Here is a 19,913-nt window from a genome sequence, read left to right as displayed (position 1 = left end):
CATTCTACCAGTAATTATTACCTCAGTGGAAAAATGACTGATTCCAAAGTACAGCTTTACTCACACTTTACATTTATTTTCCACAAAAATCAAACATTTGTAATTATTAAGAAAATCCTGCCCTTCAATGCCATTCATATTGTGAGTGAATGGTACAGGAAAGGAATATTCACTAAGGTTATCGTCATCATTGTAAGATATGACTTCAGAAATAACTTCTTACCTAATCTAAAACTGTAAAGATCTTTTGAAAGGATAAGAAGACAACATAGGTAATTACCAGCTGGGGAGAAAATTTAAAGTGTGATTAATCGGAGGAGTTTTCTTTCATGATCACCTTCTTAAAATGAAGGAAGAAAACCCACCCACTTACAGAAGGATCACCTTCTTGAAAAAAGACTTTCATTGCTGAAATCTCAGTTAGCATTGGAAAGTATTTCCCTTTAAAGAGAATATAGACTTTATTAACTTTTTTTTTTTTCATTGCTGCATTTTATAATGAAAGGTTCATAATTACTACAGGCATAAAACTTCTGAGTACTGAACTTCATCACAAGCTGTAAACAGAAGGAAAATAAATCAGCCGTAGAAGAGAAATTTCTGTTACTGACAGTCTTTCATGTGACTTGAAGTACAAGATGCTAGAAACTGTCCTAGTACCTATAAAATAATTTATACTATTGCAGTTTCAATAAACAGAATCTTTAATGGTGATGAAGATGAGTTAGAAGACATCACAATTTTTATCACCTAGGTTCTATCTGGCTCTCACTCAGCTTGGATTATAGAAATCCAGTCAATCAAGCAGGAAATAATATATATCTAGTATTAACATATAGATGTACATTTACCAAGAATAAGGATTATTGAGCTTTGCAATATCAGAGGCCTTCCTATGTAATTCATCCAGGTAGGCTTTTCCACACTTGGTAATTCAAAATGCGAGTCCTGTGTCAATCCTCTTTATTGGATGCAGGGGGAAACACAGTGAAAAATGATGAGGAAAAGGCTGAGGTACTTAATACCTTCTTTGCCTCCATCTTTGATAGTAAGACCAGTTGTTCTCGCGGTACACAGACCCCTGAGCTGGAAGACAGGAACGGGGAGAAGAATGAAGCCCCCATAATCCAAGGGGAAATGGTTAGCAACCACTTAGACGTACTGGATGGGATCCACCCAAGGGTCCAGAGGGAGCTGACGGAAGTACTCACCAAGCCACTTTCTATCATTTATCAGCAGTCCTGGCTAACCGGGGAGTTCCCAGTTGACTGGAGGTTAGTAAATGTGACACCCCTCCACAAGAAAGAACAGAAGGAGGATCTGGGGAACTACAGACCTGTCAGTCTGACCTCGGTGCCGGGGAAGGTATTGGAGCAGATTATCTTGAGTGCCATCATGTAGCACATTCAGGACAAACAGGTGATCTGGCCCAGTCAGCATGGGTTTATGAAAGGCAGATCCTGCTTGACTAACCTGATCTCCTTCTATGACAAGGTGACTTAGTGGAAGAGGGAAAGGCTGTGGATGTTGTTTACCTGAACTTTAGTAAAGCCTTCAACACCATTTCCCACAGCATTCTCCTGTAGGAGAAACTCCCTCAAGTTGCATCAGGGCAGGTTTAGATTGGATATTAGGACAAATTTCTTCACTGAAAGGGCTGTCAATCATTGAACGGGCTGCCAAGGGAAGTGGTTGAGTCACCAGCCCTGGAGGTATTCAAAAGACATGTAGATATGGTGCTTAGGGACATAGTTTCGTGGGATTTGGCAGTGTTAGGTTTACAGTTGGACTTGATGATTTTAAAGGTCTTTTCCAACCCAAATGATTGTATGATTCTACGATTCTGTGAAGAGTGTGGTAGGAGTGGTAGAATGTGTTCAATGATCATATGTGGTTGCAGCACTGTCACTTAACTTAGGTTTTCTGCACATCTCCAATGCAGTCCAGAAGATTTTATTAATTCTTAGAGTTCCACACAAAATTTTTTAACTTGTTATTGTCAGAATCCACACTGAAATGTCATTTTAAACTTATCATCTATGAATGTTTACTATGCATACAGAATTTTCTGAATTTGTCTTTGACTTTACCAACAAATAGCCTTAAGTATAACACTGGGTACTTTCTGAAATGGTCAAGAAAAGTACTGCTTTTTAAAGAGTCCAAAAAGGACATTTTCTCTGACATCTGCAGGGAAAATTATATAAATATAGCAGTCTGAGACACCATAGTCTTATGCAGAAATTTAAGGGGAGCTTCAAGATCGCAATATGAAGATTACAGGAAACTGTTAAAATCATCTGACCTTTACAGAACTTTTATACTTGTGCTGTCTATACCAGTTCTCTAACAACTTCATTATTTATAGCACCCTTCACAAAAAAGTCTCCAAGTACTTTGTATCAAGAAGAAAGAAAAACCACAACCCCACATTAAAAGAAAAACAAATCAATAAAAAGATTAAGAAAGAAGGGATTTATTTTTGAAAAAAGGAAAATAGTATTTAAAGATTTTTAATGCTGTTTTAGAATAGGCACTATACAGGACATAGATCACAGTCAGTGAGGGTTGAAAGTGTTTCAGTCAGTGCCTGGCATTAAGCAACTGTTAACCTTATCGTGGAAGTTGTTAGCTTCCATTGATTTCACTTAAGAGTTGGAGGCTGGCCACCTACGCAGAATAGAGCCCTAATCTCTATGGCAAAATGTTTATTTAACAATTACAAAGAAATTTCAGACCCTGAAAAGAAATAAATAGTAACTTTTAGTTTTTATTTATGGCATGGAAATGGAGCAAACCATTGAAATCTACAGCCAAGACAAATGGCAGCCCAAACCGTGTTTCAAACTTGAGCTAAAGAAAGGAAATATTTTTGTCACCAGCTCGCAGAGAGACCACAGCTCCCCTCCACTTACTATACAGACCTTATTAGAACTGAACCCCAGTCAATAAAAAACCACAAATTGAAATATTTACACCTTTTGACTTCAGTCATTTAAGTGCTCTGAACACCACTTTTCGTACACTTGCTTGCTCTTTTGCCTAGCTTTCAGGTTCCTAAGGGTACTCTGAATCATACAAAAATCAGAGTAGTTGTTTGTACAAAGAATTATCCTCATCTTATATCCTAATGCTGTCTTGGGGATGTCTTAATACAAGTTTTGTGGCTAACCACAGCTAAAATGTAAGGCAAATCAAATGTATGTGAGCACAAGACAGCGGATGCATAAAATAAAGAAGGTCACAGAAAATATCAGAAGCAAAGTCCTTTGCCATGCTCTGAAACTGTTTTGTTATGTGGGGGTAAAAGGTTTTACTACCATTGCTAGAAATGTTTTGGGTGTCTTCTCCTTCACTGCCTTCCCCCTCTGACAAAAGTCAATCTATGGACTTTTTTAAAAATACTATCTCTAGAGGACAGAAAACTCACCTTGAAAAAGGAAGGATTTACATTTTTGAAAACTGCATACAATTAGTCTAAATGGCAGCTGCAAAAAAAAGAGGAATGCAAACTCCATCCCTATAAACTTATGCAAAAGGCGTTAATTTATTCAGTAGAATGACAAATCCCTGCAAGAAGCCATACATTAACTTTGTGGAGGATCAAATTACAGTATTTCAACAAATTTAACAGAAGAGATCTGGCAAGTGAAATTACAACAGGGAAATAAACTTGTAACTTAATCTGAGGTTTGATAATGCCCCATCTGATATTTCCAAAAGGAGAACAACAACAAGCTAATTAAAGGTTTGCTTTTGTATGAGTTTGCACTCAGATATGTAAGCATAGTGTACACATAGTTTAAATTCCATAAGTCCAAATCCTTAACTAAGGAAAATGATTATGTGACCAGTGCCTTCATTAGAGATAGACTTAGTTGGTGTAAGTCAGTTTGAGACTAACTTTACAACTGGGAAGTTTTTGTTAAATGCAATCTTTGTATTTAAAAAAAAAAAAAAAAAAAAAAAAAAGTTTTACAGCTTTAAAATATACATATCTCTTTGAAGTATTTTGGAGTAGAGATTTTTGTGCCTCAAGTGAAAGTATCTTAACAGGAAAGTTAGTTGTAGTATGGTCTGAAATCTATAGAGCACATGATCTACAAATATGCAATGCAATTATTACTGTTAAATCCTACTCCTCCTATGTGAAATAGCCTCCTGAATGAAAGAAACATACTATTATAAAGACAGCTATTATATTGGCACTAGCATAATACAGTTCATTAATAAATTGTGCCTTTTTAAGAAGGTGGCTTTATTACATTTTCTAGACTCTGAATCAAGAAAGATAAGGCTTCAACATGCCCCACAGACTGAATGATCTGAGGACTTCTTAATGCAGAGTCATTCTTATTACATAAAATACTGAAATTTAAACTGACAGTTATTAATGTCTGCTAAAGTAATAATGAGATATGTGAAGTTCCCAGGACATATTGACTCTTTGTTTCAATTACTATTGACCCTTGGGGTTTGCCCCAAATTTATAGTTAAAATGTCTATTTGTTCCTCCTTTCTTTCATCATATTTCTAAAATGCAGTTTCAAAAGAAATGCAAATATGTTTCAAAGCTGTCACACACATTGCATTCATAGGCTGTTTTCATCCAAAAGTCCATGAAGCAACGACTTTAGTTCTGTAATCAGTATTTATTAAACATAAATTTAATTTTAAAGAGGCACAAAATGCAGCTGGAACGATGGCTAATTTCCAACAGACTCATTTCTCCACTTACTAAACTTTCCCTTATGCAAGAGGTAGAAACTATTTTAAGATTCATTCTAAGAGGAAAAAAAAGTACCCCAATTAATGATAATTGAAGTCATCTTATTCAACAGTCTTTTCTCCCTTCAAGTTTAATAGTAAAGTTGTTCACAAGTAACAAGAATCTTGATACATAAATGATGGAATTAAGAGAGTATTGCATTTTTATAGTGGTTTATTGAGCAAACCTTGAAGAGCAAGTGTACCTACATTAAATTCTCCCCCTATTTAACTAATTACACAGTGAACTGAAGCCTTGCACATATATCTGCCCAGAACTACAATTACTGATGCAAATCTTATAGTTTCAGCTGAGATGTCCCCAAAGTGGAGCTAGTTTTTCTCTGTGAAACTGTGTTCAATGTGGTAGACATTTTGGTACATCTCTTGACTTCCAGATTTTAATTATTCAGTGAATTGATAGATATTTTGATTGAAGGCATTAGAGTTGCTGAGAAAAATATTCTGACTCATAAAATTTTCAAATACTAATTAAAATGCTCAGTAGCTGACTAATTTCTAAAACTCAGTAAGGGCAGGGAAGAACATAAGATACAATCCATTCTTTTTTCTCTGGAAATAAAACTATTTGAGTCTCTGCCAATTCACTAGTGTCACTAGCGGGGTTCCCCAGGGCTCAATTTTAGGGCCAGTTCTTTTTAATGTTTTCATAAATGACTTGGATGTAGGACTAGAAGGTGTTGTGAGCAATTTTGCGGATGACACCAAATTGGGAGGAGCTGTCGATTCCGTCGAGGGTGGAGAGGCTTTGCAGAGAGATTGGGATAGAGTGGAGAACTGGGCAATCATCAACCGCATGATGTTTAACAAGGCAAGTGCCATATTCTGCACCTGGGAAGGGGCAACCCTGGCTATACATACAGACTGGGTGATGAGATGCTGGAGACCACCCGTGCTGAAAGGGACTTGGGGGTCTTGGTCAACAGCAAGTTGAACAGGAGTCAACAGGGTGCCCAGGCTGCCAGGAAGGCCAACCGTATCCTGGGGTGCATCAAGCACGGCATTGCTAGCCCGTCTAGGGAAGTGATTGTTGCACTCTACACTGTGCTGGTGCGGCCTCACCTCGAGTACTGCATGCAGTTTTGGGTGCCACAGTACCAAAATGACATAAAACTATTGGAGAGTGTCCAAAGGAGGGCAACAAAGATGGTGAAGGGTCTAGAGGGGAAGACGCATGAGGAGAGGCTGAAGTCCCTTGGTTTTTTCAGCCTAGAGAAGAGGAGACTGAGGGGAGATCTCTTCACAGCTTACAGCTTCCTCACAACGGGGAGCGAAGGGGTACGCACTGATCTCCTCCCTCTGGTGACCAGTGATAGAACCCAAGGGAATGGAATGAAGCTGCATCAGAGGAAGTTCAGATTGGACATTAGGAAAAGGTTCTTCACTGAGAGGGTGGTCAGGCACTGGAACAGGCTCCCCAGGGAAGTAGTCACAGCACTGAGCTTGACTGAGTTCAAGAAGCATCTGGACAATGCTCTTCGTCATATGCTCTGATTTGGCTGGTCCTGTGTGGGGCCAGGAGTTGGACTTGATGATCCTTATGGGTCCCTTCCAACTCAGGATATTCTATGATTCTATGATTTCAATTAATTATTTTAATAACATGACATTTTCTAGAATACTTATGAATATTCTAGTGGGAAATATACTTAGGTCAGTGGAAATAACCTATCAGTTAAAAAGCTAAGTTAAACATAAGCTTTGACATGTAAGAACTCTCGTATTTTTTTGCAAACATGATATTGGAGATCAAAGATATTCTAGGGAAAGAGTAATTTCATAAGTCAAAGCATACAGAAATAAGCTAATAGCATGAAATTGCAGAATTATTCTTGGAAGCCAAATCAATGATTGTTTGTATCCTGGTTTTTAGACATCTTTAGGTAGCACTTGATTGAACATGATTCGTACGAAAATCCTTCAAGATCTCCAGCCTCTCAGAAATTCTTTCCAGAGTAGGAAATAATACTTTGCATTGTTCATCTTGTTCATCTGATTTCTGCTTTTGTATAATAAAAGTCTTTTCAAGTGTAGTTTATCAGTGACTGCTTTCTCTGTGTCAGATAGATAGACATACCATACTACGGAACTAAGAATATTCTGATGAACATCAGCAATGCATTGAGTAGGATGAAATATATGAAGAATAAAATCCCTTCCTTCATTATCAATGAACCAACATAATAATTAAAAAAAAAAAAAAATCTGTTGGTACCACCTCAGGCAGTAAATTGTTAGAATGCTTTTTGAAGCTGTATGTAGCACAGATCTTGGTTAACTAGAGCAATCTTTAGGTGACTGTCAGTGTAGCAACGCTAACTACGAAGATGAATTAAATCTACTGCAAGGCATTTCTAAAACAGTAGGGATGAGATTCAACTTTGAAAGTCTACCTTCTTATCTGGGCTGGTGACTTAAGCTTCCCTTTTCAATCAATAGACACTTAATGGGTGTGATCAATCTTATCCTAATCAGTACATCTAGAATTAGGCTAAATGCTTTCAGACATCTACTTTAGGATGAAATGAACTGCACTCTAGCAATGCATACTTTTCTCCATTGATTACAATGGAAATCTCAGGTGACTATGTCAGATTTGATGTCTGCATTGTAAGCATTCAGAGCTATAGAAAAGGAATCCAGCTGACACATTTCTGTGCACACTTAGCATATATCCATTTCTTATTTTGACAGTTGTGAAAAAAATGAACTTCAAAAATTCCAGGATTACCCTGAGCACTGATGATCCAATTATCATTATGACAGCCATTGTCTATCCGTTTTATTTATCTCGGATACATGACAGTAGGTTTACACTACAGGTGAACTGTAGAATATGGACATAATCATATACAGATGGTAATATCAGCAGGATATGAGTCAATTTTATACTTTTTTGGCATTAGATTTTTATTTTTTAAAAATATGTAGGTGGTGCATGAATTTTTGCAATTTCTGAAAAATCAGCTGAAAGCTCCAAGCTTATCCATCCTTCCAGTATTCATATTAATCCCTTTAAAACTTCTACCATATTGTAAGAATTCCAAACTAAATTCTACCTTAGGTATTTTTGATACACTTCATCTGGAGATTTAATCCATGAAAATGAGTAGCTAGAAAGAATTGTTCCCATTTAGAACTCCGTTCAAATTGATGTTATTGCAACCATTGCTATAGCACGTTCATGTTCCTATCCTAGGTAAGGAAGTATCATGAACTTAGTTATCATGTGGACATAGTAGAAATTCTTTCTAATCTTATAAATTACTCCTCTAAACTTAACTCCAGTTATGAGATCCCTCCACTGTTTCTTAAGTAGAGGCCTGTGCTAATATCTGATTTTGCAAAATAGCTTTTCAGGCTATGTCTACATCAGCAGTTAGTGAGGCCCAGTTAGAAGAGATTTGCAGAGCAAAATAGTTATTCCTGAGAAGCCAGTGCTTATCTCAGACATCTTTTGGAGGGTTTTATATCAAGTATATTCCAGTTTGGTGTCATGGCCCACTCATCTGTTGGTGACTATTGCATTACACAGTCTTCAGGAGCATGTGTCCCAATTCAGTTTCACTCAAGAGGAATGCAGTTTATGCACCCCAAGACATCTCTGCAGTGCAAACCAGAGAAGAGCTAGTGAAGACAACTGAAGACTCACTTCAATAGTGCACTCCTCATCTGAACAAGAATGCAAATGCAGACCCACGCTCATACTTGTATCAAGGAAACATTTAACAATAGCAGCCAAAACGTTGCACATGTATGAATATTGACAATTCTGAACATGTTTTGCAGCATTCATTCCTTCTCTGCCAGTTGAAAATCCAAAGGTCTGTTTGGAACCACTAGTGTCTGCATCATTTACAAAGTCGCTACTAGTATTAGTACTTCTGCATTGCAGGAGCGTTAACATTGTTATCGGCAGGTATCCAGGGCGTCTTGGCTTGCTGAGACATAAGTGCGAATCAGATTATTGCATGTAACAGTCCAAGATGCCCTTTGATCCAAGTACAGCACATTATCTTTCTAGATCCATTAAAGCAAAAGATCCATCACCTTCTCAGATACTATTATCTATCAGTGCTATAAAGCAATATGATTTATTCTCTGCTTAATGCTCTCCCTGCTAAGGCTGAATTGAAATTCAATTTCCATGATGCTATTCCTCTCCAAATATTGCTACTCTATTATGCCAGTATTTTGGCTCAGGTAGGATGCATATGAAGATTATTGGCAATATGATGCCTTACCCTGTAACTAATACTAATTTCTCAAATCTAAAACATGTAGCAATTTTTCAATAAAATAAGTAGTACTACACTTTATGTAATATGTAAATAAACTCCAAAATATCTGTTAATGAACTCACAATAAATGGTAGCAAAATGTGCTATGAGGGCAATTTTTTCTACATGTTTTGTCCAAACTAAGTTTTTGAGAACTAAGTTTTCTCCATAAGACAATATCAATTTCTCTGTGGCAGATAAATGTAAGTCTTTTTTTCTGGTCTGTTAATACTAAGTGAAAAAAGCTTTTGACTAAAGTGATTTTCTTTTGAACCTTGATTCAATTTTCAAGATGGAGTGAGTTGTGGCCTCATCATACTTCATGCTTTGATATCATGTCTTGCATGTGAAGCTGATACACTCAGAGCTACCTGAACATATGCTGTCAGCTTGCAACCTTGTCTTAAGCACTCGATTACCTTTGGTAAAATAACCCTCCATAAATTTTATAGGTATATGACAAATTTCTCTATTTGATCATAAGCAAAAATTAGAGCTTTTATAAAATCATCCTTCTGTTTATACTGTTTCCTAGTTAAATCTTTTATTTCTAGTCTTTCTTACATGAAAGAAGTCTTGCATTGATAACACAATTAATCACTTCCAGACTTGAAGTGATTCTTTTTAATGAATGTAAATAGGTTTTCATATGCAGCACTTTTTTAATCTGGCAATATTTAGAGTCAATACTCTGAATTTCATATTATACATGCTTGTCTTTCCCATTGTGTGTGTATGTACAAAGAAAAATTGCCACTAAACAACATTTCATGACTACCTTGTTCTCTTGGGTATATGTTTCTTCTTCTTCTTCTAGAACATCTGCTCGACCTGGAATTTCATTGGAATCTGTCTCAGTGGTCTCCTGGAAGTCTTTCCCTTATCAGAAGCACTGTTATTCTGCTTTTTTGACAAAATAAATTTAAAGGTATATTTTTAATGGGTTTTTTTTTGTTGTTGTTTCTTACTTTTATATGGCATTTCCAACCATACTTTATCTATATCTCATCTATTTCAATCTTGTTCGGCTTTTGGCTACGTCTAGAAAACAAATATTTTTGTAGACTCAGTTGAAAAATCTGGAAAAAAAAGGTCTCTGCTCCAAAGTACCCTTTAATGAAGAAGATGTGATATTTTGAGAACACTATTTAACCACATTTATCATCAGCTTAACATGAAGGCATCCCGAAAAACATAAGATTTTTTCTCTTAAACAGGAAATTTTTACAGTAAATTGCTATTGAATGGGGTCGCCTGCACAGTAGTGGACAATAGTTTCATAGCTACTGAGGAGATTATGTAGCTAAAATACATAGCAGGAGATAAAATAAGACCTGAAGGACAAAGGCCAGTAAAATACTTACACAAAACTAAGTGGAAGATAAGGAGCCTACCCCACACCCACAGGTTGGAAGCAAGATAGTCTTGGAAGAAAAGTAGGAGCAGGTGAAGACAAGAAAAGTGAGGTGAGCATATAATCTTCTCTATAAATCTATACGCTGAATGGTAGTTGACAGGTCAAGCAGAATGAGAATTCTGGAGCAAAGTTTGACTTCAAAGTGATTATTACAGATGCTGACATGAACAGTTTCACCTGAGTCCACAAGGACTCAAAATGGTTTAGGACGAAATTGAAAGAATTACAACCCACAGTTATTCAGCACATTCAATGAAGTTAAGAATGAAAAGCAGAAAGGACATTATAGCTGATAAATGGTACTCTAGAAAAACATTAAGCTTGGATGAGTCAAAACATTAAATGTTTAATTTGTTTCCTAAATAGAGCTCTTTGATAAATTTCTTATTTAACTTGTTCTTTTCTCCTCTTAAAGTCTATGTCTATCAAAGTAATGAAGAGAGATATTTAACAAGAACTGAAATGTAGGCATCATTTCACTCTCCACACTACATTACAATATAGTTTTCCATTTTACTTTATTAAAAAACGCTTCCATTTGAATCAAAAGATAGTAGGAATAACTAAATCTATTCTACCTACATATTTTTTTATGTATTCTGTTTCCTTTCTTACCTACATCAAAAAATCAAAGGGCATCTGCCTGATTATACGTAATACAAAATTACAATCTGTTAATTTTAGTCATGTGGATAGCAACCCCATGATTGGACTTACTTCTATCTACAAGAATGCTCCAGGCATTAACTAAGGAAATCATAATTCAGCATTTTACACAACAGTCATGAATGGTGTATATTGCATTATTTAGTAGCACTTGGCTTTCCAGATTTGCACAAGTTAGAATTCTTGGCAGCACTTCACAGAGCTAATTTCTCCCATCTTTAGTCTTACTTTTTAATAAATGAATAGATAATAAAAATACTTCATACTTCACTGCCACCTTTCATCTTAAGATATCAAAGCACTATGAACGACCTGTAAGTACAATGGTCAGAGTAAAAAGTATTTCTATATGTTTTGGAGCATATTTCCTATTCAGTGTAAGAAAAATACCTGTGAAACAGAAGAAAGTTTCATATTAGTAGGAATTTTTGATGTACTAATGATGGCAAACTATGGAATTATGTTAATATGATAATTTAAATCTTGTGCTATCTTTGGAAATGGTTAGTAATTTTATTTGTATTTATATGCATCCCATGCATTAAATGATCCTAGACTGTTCAATAATACAATTAGTCACAAATTATTATGTTCAACTATTTACTAATTTTTCCTCTTAATATCACTAATGATAACATCTCACATAAAAGAATTTTAAAAAATCATACTAGTAGTGATGCATCAAGGAAAATTTGAAACCACAAATTACTGGATGAACATTAACTGGCACTAAAGTCTGTAAAAATTTGAGCGTTCACAGCTATTTGCATGACTGTCCAGCTATATAAATTATGCTTGAGTAACATAAGCTGATAAATCGCCACCTGTTTCTTTTAATATTTACACTTGTAAAAAGATGGGGGGAAGGGGAGAATAGAAATCCTTAATTTCGATTCCTTGTTTTCTGTTTTCACATCACGATAGAAATTACTGTTAGTTTTCATTTTCTATGAATCCAGCTGCAAATCTTTGGATTAAGTTTGTTTGTGACTAATTATCACAAACTCTTCAGTTTTCACACTTGGACAGTAAATTCTCACTTTTCCATATGATCCATGATTGAAAAACACATTGTAAAAATAAAGTTTCTCAGCTTGTTTTTATAGCAAGTCAACAAATACTTGAGGAAACTACCCATTATAGCATATATGGAAGCTTTCAGAAAATATTTGTGTCTCCACAGCAAAATCTTTTGTTTCATTCATTGGACTCCACAGTGCTCTCAAAGAATCAAATCTTCATGCAGTTATTTTTTTTTAAAGAGGGAATGGAATCCTGGAGCAGATCTTTTTTCCTGATTCTTAGTGACTGATAAAAGACTTACTGAACTCTATAGTGAACTTCCTACTGAATGTAATGGGTTTTTAAATAAACCATTAGTGTAACATTTCCCATAAATACAATTTTTTTCCTATTATGTATCATAAAATTTCTTGCTTAAACCTAAATGCCTTATTAAGATTTTACTGTATTTTGAAATTTGCCACAGGTGTTCATTTTCTCAGGGTTTTGTGGTTTGGCTTTTTTAAATTCATTGACAAGTCAGATTCCTGAGGACTGGTTTTGTCCTGAAAACTTCACTCATTTCAAGACACAATTGCTGCTAGAGAAAATGTAGAAGACAGAAGAGGATTGTAAGTGGAGGTCAGAACAATCACAAGCTTAATGCAAGTATGTGATCTACTTTATTTTCATTAGCATCTGGAAGGGCTTAAGGAAATGGTAAGTAATCATCAGCCTGTCACTGTGAGAAAAGTTACAGGAATTCCTCCAACCCCACAGTCAAGCACAGCTGTAGTTACAATTAAATGGATTTTTCTCACTGTTCCAATTCATATAAATTCCAGCTGGAATGATTCTGATTGGTTTTTAGTAACGCAACAGTGTCCATGAAAATATTTTCCAGTGCTCATCAAGAATCTTGCCTTAAATGTTATTCTACAGTCAGTAATTATTTTCTATAGTTTTACTTTTGCTTTTATATATCTGCATGTGTGCATGCATATGTAATTATGTAAAATAATGCTATAGAAGAGGCACTGCACAAAATTCCAAAAAAAGATCCCTTTCAATTCCAGTCTTCTGCCTATAATGAACAGTTGATTATGGGGAACAAGTTCAAACAAATATCACAAATTCCAGAAAAATTCATAGGTTCAACAGGCACTGGAAATCCTATCTTCATTCCTCCTTGCTTTTATTACTTTCTTTGAAGTACATGGACCTGAGTACTTCTTCTTCCTTGCAATCTGTAACCACATTAACTACACCAGTCAGCCAGATAATCTTAGATATTCTCCAAGGAATGAAGAATGAATCATTGTTTTTTCTCTTTAAAATAACGTTAAGACTAAATTACCAATTTGAAACTTCTAAAATGATTAGGGGACTGGAACATCTCTTGTATGATGAAAGGCTGAGAGAGCTGGGTCTGTTTAGCCAGAGAAGACTGAGAGGGGATCTTATCAATGCTTATAAATATCTAAAGTGTGAGTATCAAGTGGAAGGGGCCAGGCTCTTCTCAACGGTGCCCAGTGACAAGACAAGGGGCAGTGGGCACAAACTGGATCACAGGAAGTTCCGTCTGAATATGAGGAAAAACTTCCTCATTTTGAGGGTGACTGAGCACTGGAAGAGACTGCCCAGAGAGGCTGTGGAGTCTCCTTCTCTGGAGATACTCAAAAACTGCCTGGACACAATCCTGTGCAACACACTTTAAGTAATTCTGCTCTTGCAGGGGGGTTGGACTAAAGGATCTCCAGAGGTCCCTTCCAACCCCTACCAATCTGTGAATCTGTAAACTGGAGTTAAAAATAGATTATGTTAGCAATGGAAACAAAATCTTGTTGGTAGCTTGTTGACATTAAGGGTCATACAGTGCTCTATATGTACTGTTCTCTTCTCCCAGGTCTCTTTGTTAATTTTTTTTAATTATTATTATCTTATCTTTTGTCACATCTTTGTTACATCTTTTTGCAATAAAAGCACAAACTAGTGTGGCGTTGAGATTTTTCATGTAGCCATGCAATAATTCAAGACTAGCCTATCAAATTCGTAGATAGTAAAAAATCTTATGAGCTCTCTGTACAATTTCAGTAACTTAAATGAAAGCGAAAACCTAAGATATTCAAACAAGTATTACTTTGGTGACCCTGACGAAGAACAAGAACATAAAAAGTAAAAGAATTCACCATCTCTATACAAGCAGAAAATATTATTCAGAAGGAAATTAGAATTGCTTTATAGTCTTTTAAAAAGCATTGAAAAGTTTCAAGTTAGTGGTCAATAGAAAGCCCAGTAAGTAGATAGCTAATTAGAAAAGACTGTGAATGGTTTCCTTTCATCATATTTTACAGTTGGATGATGCAAAGAAAAGCTTTCAGCACTGAAGTTGTTATTCAACATTGGAAGTATAAAAGTTGTTGAGCCTGTTTGTGTTGGAAAATACCTCTGAAAAGGTGGAGAATATTATACTCCTTGGGCACTGAGTCACTACCAGGATATGGACTAACAGCAGACCATACTAATTATAAATCAGACTGTCATAGGTTTGTGAAGGCAGACTGAGGTGAAGAAGAAGGAAAAGAAAATCAAAGAGGAAAAGTAAAGACATCATCAGAATGAGAGCTTGAGCCAACACAGCTAATCTGGTGGTCTGCAGAAATGCTAACTGATTACAGACAGGTTATCCTGGGTATGGTCCAAAGGACTGCCAATTACACAACTGTGCCAGATCTTGACAGTATTACTGTTTACCGCCACCAAAAGTTTTAGTCAAATGAAAGACAAGGCCTTGTTGTACACTGGTTCTCATTCATAATCAACTTCTGTGACTTTTTCTGTCATCGATATCTTCAATACCTCCCTTTTTTATGTCCAAGAAATCTCCTTTGTTCGCCTGCTGTTATCACTTGGTATATATTGGTGGTAAAGGTTAATTTAGTGATGCATTTCTTAGAGCACTCTGTTCCAATAGATCTGAAAGCACATCAGATATGGCAGACTATACGTTGCATAAAATGTTGAAAGTCTATTCAGTGTTAATACCTATATTAAAAACGACAACAGAAAAGATTTGTTATAACACAATGAGTGTCTTTAGTTTAGACAGATGAACAAATATAGTAATGCCAGAGGTAACAATCTTGCACGGTATTATTTTTAGTAAACTTTAATTCCATTATTATATATTTTCTTGCCATTTCTATTTGTTTTAGCATAGTTACACAGCATTTAAACAAGTTTTCTTTTTCTTTTTCTTGGTTGGTTTCCCAGTTGCTGTTTCACCACTTGAGGCTTTTCCTCTTTGATACTATACTAATGTTTGCTTTGGAGGCTTTAAAGGTACTTTCTCATGTAGATTGTTTCCTAAGTTCTATGTCTGTATTCACTTTCTCAAAACTGCTATAAATGAAATCTTACATCTTTCATGGCTAGAGATATTTAATCTTTGGTACTGGCAAAATTAAAATATCCAATTATGGTCAAAATTGTAAAATAACATATTAATTAGTTGTTCCCACTGATATCGGTATGATTACCCTGAGGGAAAAATGTACTAGTCTTTAGGAAGTGTCTTCTATTATTTAAATTATTCAGATGTTAAAAACACAGAAGTTTTGAATCAATATATTCCCATTAAGAGAAATGCTAATTTTCATGAGAGACACTTCAATTTAGACCATGGCAAGCAACACATAATAATTATTTTCTAAGCTAACACTTTTTTCTCTACAAGCTTACAGCTTTTAACTTTGAGTTTTACAATTGTTTTTACTTAAAGGACAGTGACATTGAAAACCGTGTTATTTTGGATAGGATTAACCTTTCCAGAAGGAATTACTCTTCGTGTTTTCTTTTCAAAATACAATGACTTTTGTGCTACTATCTTCATGAAAAACAGAATGTCAATACAATGGATTTACTGAGAAGACAACCTACCTCCTACGTTGATAGTATGATATCTAGTAATTTAGGTGCTTAATGTATTACTGGTTCAGCATATCCAATGAACTATATAATATTTTTTTTGTACATGTAGGGCCTACACATGCTTCTGTACATTTGTAGTTGCTGCAACTCATTAGTTGTATTACAATAACCTTCTAACTTTCTAGAAAGGAAATCTTCAAGAAATAATTCATAGAATCATATCATAGAATCATAGAATGGTTTGGGTTGCACGGGACGTCACAGATCGTCTAGTTCCAACCCCCCTGCTGTGGGCAGGGACACCCTCCACTAGACCACGTTGCCCAAAGCCCCATCCAACCTGGTCTTAAACACTTCCAGGGATGGGGCATCCATAACCTCTCTGGGCAACCTGTTCCAGTGCCTCACCACTCTCACAGTAAAGAATTTCTTTCTAACATCTAATCTAAATTGACCCTCCTTCAGCTTAAACCCATTACCCCTTGTCCTGTCACTACACTCCCTCATAAACAGTCCCTCACCATCTTTCCTGTAGGCTCCCTTCAGGTACTGGAAGGCCACAATTAGATCTCCCCGGAGCCTTCTCTTCTCCAGGCTGAACAAGCCCAACTCTCTCAGCCTGTCCTCATAGGAAAGGTGCTCCAGCCCTCTGATCAGCCTCGTGGCCCTCCTCTGAACTCACTCCAACAGGTCAATGTCTCTCCTGTACTGGGGCCCCCAGAGCTGGAGGCAGTACTCCAGGTGGGGTCTCACAAGAGCAGAGTAGAGGGGCAGGATCACCTCCCTCGACCTGCTGGTCACGCCTCTTTTGATGAATCCCAAGACATGGTTGGCTTTCTGGGCTGCAAGCGCACACTGCCAGCTCATGTTGAGCTTCTCATCAACCAATCAATACCCCCAAGTCCTTCTCAGGGCTGCTTACAATCCATTCTCTGCCCAGCTTGTAGCTGTGCTTGGGATTGCACTGGCCCACATGCAGAACCTTGCACTTGGCCTTGTTGAACTTCATGCGGTTCGCACAGGCCCACCTCTCCAGCCTGTCAAGGTCCCTCTGGATGGCATCCTTTCCCTCCAGCGTGTCGACCACACCACACAGCTTGGTGTCATTGGCAAACTTTCTGAGGGTGCACTTGATCCCATTGTCCATGTTGCTGACAAAGATGTTGAACAGTGCTGGCCCCAGTACCGACCCCTGAGGGATGCCACTCGTCACCGTTCTCCACTTGGGCATTGAGCCGTTGACCACAACTCTTTGACTGTGACCATCTAGCCAATTCCTTATCCACCGAGTGGTCCATCCATTGACTCCATGTCTCTCCAATTTAGAGACAAGGATGTCGTGCGGGACAGTGTCAAATGTCTTGCACAACTCCAGGTAGATAACATTGGTTGCCCTTCCCTTATCCACCGATGCTGTAACCCCATCAAAGAAGGCCACCAAGTTTGTCAGGCACGATTTGCCCTTAGTGAAGCCGTGTTGGCTGTCACCAATCACCTCCTTGTCTCCCATGTGCCTGAGCACAGTCTGCAGGAGGGTCTGTTCCATAATCTTGCCAGGCACGGAGGTGAGACTGACCGGCCTGTAGTTCCCTGGGTCTTCCTTTTTACCCTTCTTAAAAATGGGGATTATGTTCCCCTCTTCCAGTTGGTGGGAACTTTGCCGGACTGCCAGAACTTCTCAAATATGATGACGAGTGGCCTGGCCACTTCAACCGCCAGTTCCCTCAAGACCCACAGATGCATCTCATCAGGTCCCATGGACTTGTGCACCTTCAGGTTCCTTAGATACTCTTGAACCTGATCTTCTCCTACAGTGGGCGGTTCTGCATTCTCCCAGTCCCTGCCTTCTGTGACCTGGGCAGTGTGGCTCAAGCACTTGCCCGTGAAGACTGAGGCAAAGAAGTCATTGAGTACCTCAGCCCTCTCCATATCCTGGGTAACCAGGTCACCCATTTCATTCTGGAGGGGACCCACATTTTCCCTTGTCCTCCTTTTATCACTGACATACCTATAGAAGCTTTTCTTGTTGTCCTTGACATCCCTGGCCAGACTAATTTCTATCAGGGCTTTGGCTTTCCTAACCTGCTCCTTGGCTGCTCAGACAGTTTCTCTGTATTCTTCCCAGGCTACCTGCCCTTGCTTCCACCCTCTGCAGGCTTCCTTTTTTTTGTTTGACTTTGCCCAGGAGCTCCTTGTTCATCCACAAGGGCCTCTTGGTGTTTTTGCTTGACTTCCTCTTTGTTGGGATGCATTGCTCCTGAGCTTGGAGGAGGTGACCCTTGAATATTAGCCAGCTGTCTTGGGCCCCTCTTCCTTCCAGGGCTTTGTCCCATTGTATTCTACCAAGCAGATCCCTGAAGAGGCCAAAGTCTGCTCTCCTGAAGTCCAGGGTAGTGAGCTTTCTGCACACCCTTCTCGCTGCCCTGAGGATCCTGAATTCCACCATTTCGTGGTCACTGCAGCCAAGGCTGCCCTTGAGTTTCACATCCCCTACCAGGCCCTCCTTATTGGTGAGAATAAGGTCCAGTGTGGCACCCCTCCTTGTGTCTCGTGGGCTCCTCTATCACTTGGAGGAGAAAGTTGTCATTGACACATTCCAGGAACCTCCTGGATTGCTTGTGCTCTGCTGTGTTGTCCCTCCAGCAGATGTAAGGGTGGTTGAAGTCCCCCATGAGGACCTGGGCTTGTGAGCGTGAGGCTGCTCCTATGTGCCTATACCATTTAGACCCCTCATATGTGACTTTCACCTCTCGAGTTCATATGGTTAAGTATATAAATACAGACCTTGACTTTGTATTCAATCACAGAAAATGTCATGAAGCTTATATTCTCACTACCATTTTGCCTATCTTCTTCTGTTGTTTACGCTCAGAACTAGTCAGGTCTATTTAGACCCACACCCAGAAAGCCCTAGCCTCCTATCTTCCAGCCTTCATAGTTTCAAAAGAGCAAAAACAGCTAATGAAAAAAAACACAGCAAATCACACTCCAAAGAGCTCCCTCATGAGGTCAGGCTCAACTACCCAGAGTATAATAATCCCAGTCTAGCAGAGTTATTCTCTCACAGCTGCTTATGTCATCTCAATAGTTTTTGGCTTCTAACAATCTGACTGCTAACAAGTCAAGTCCTCTGAAATCCAGACTGTCTGCTCAAATCTGAGCCTCTAGAAATCCCTCTGTGTACCTGTTGCACATTTGCTTGGTGTAAATTATATGGGAAGGTATTTGTGTCAGCATCTTTTTGGTCAAGGACCAAGGACTATTCTTCAGCCAATGCCACAATACCAAAAAATGACATTAAGGGTTGGAATTTTTCACCCATCATTATTATCCCTTTTCTGATAATCCCAGCAAGTAAATCAGTGAAAAACTTCACTCTATGTGGGGATTGGAATTCAGGTGATAGTATGAAGGCAATTAGAATTCTACAGATGAAAACCTAATTGCCAAAAGCATGTTACTAGATATGAGAGAGAATAAAAAGTATGCTATCAACAACTGCATCAAAACCCCAAGAAGCTTAAATATGTCTATTAAAAAGATGGAGTTTTCTTGCATAGCAAGATTAATATTGCATTCAAATGATATGCTCCAAACACAAATAATGTCTACTTGTCAAATATGTATCTCGAGAACATTTAATTCATGTGGATGTATGGCAGGGATCTACACTTTGTGCTTTAATTTGTTAAAAGATGTGCAAATTATGCTTAATCATTCTACAAATTCTCTTTCTTTCTCATATTGGGAAGGAAAGCAGACTCAAAGAACAAAAAAAAAAAGTTAATTCCTGAAAAATATGAAAACAGTGCATAAACTGCTACATTTAA

The sequence above is a fragment of the Balearica regulorum genome, chromosome Z (assembly GCF_011004875.1).
Source record: "Balearica regulorum gibbericeps isolate bBalReg1 chromosome Z, bBalReg1.pri, whole genome shotgun sequence".
Lineage (NCBI taxonomy): Eukaryota > Metazoa > Chordata > Aves > Gruiformes > Gruidae > Balearica > Balearica regulorum.
The sequence above is the reverse complement of the archived record's forward strand: the minus strand, read 5'-3'. Positions refer to the sequence as shown.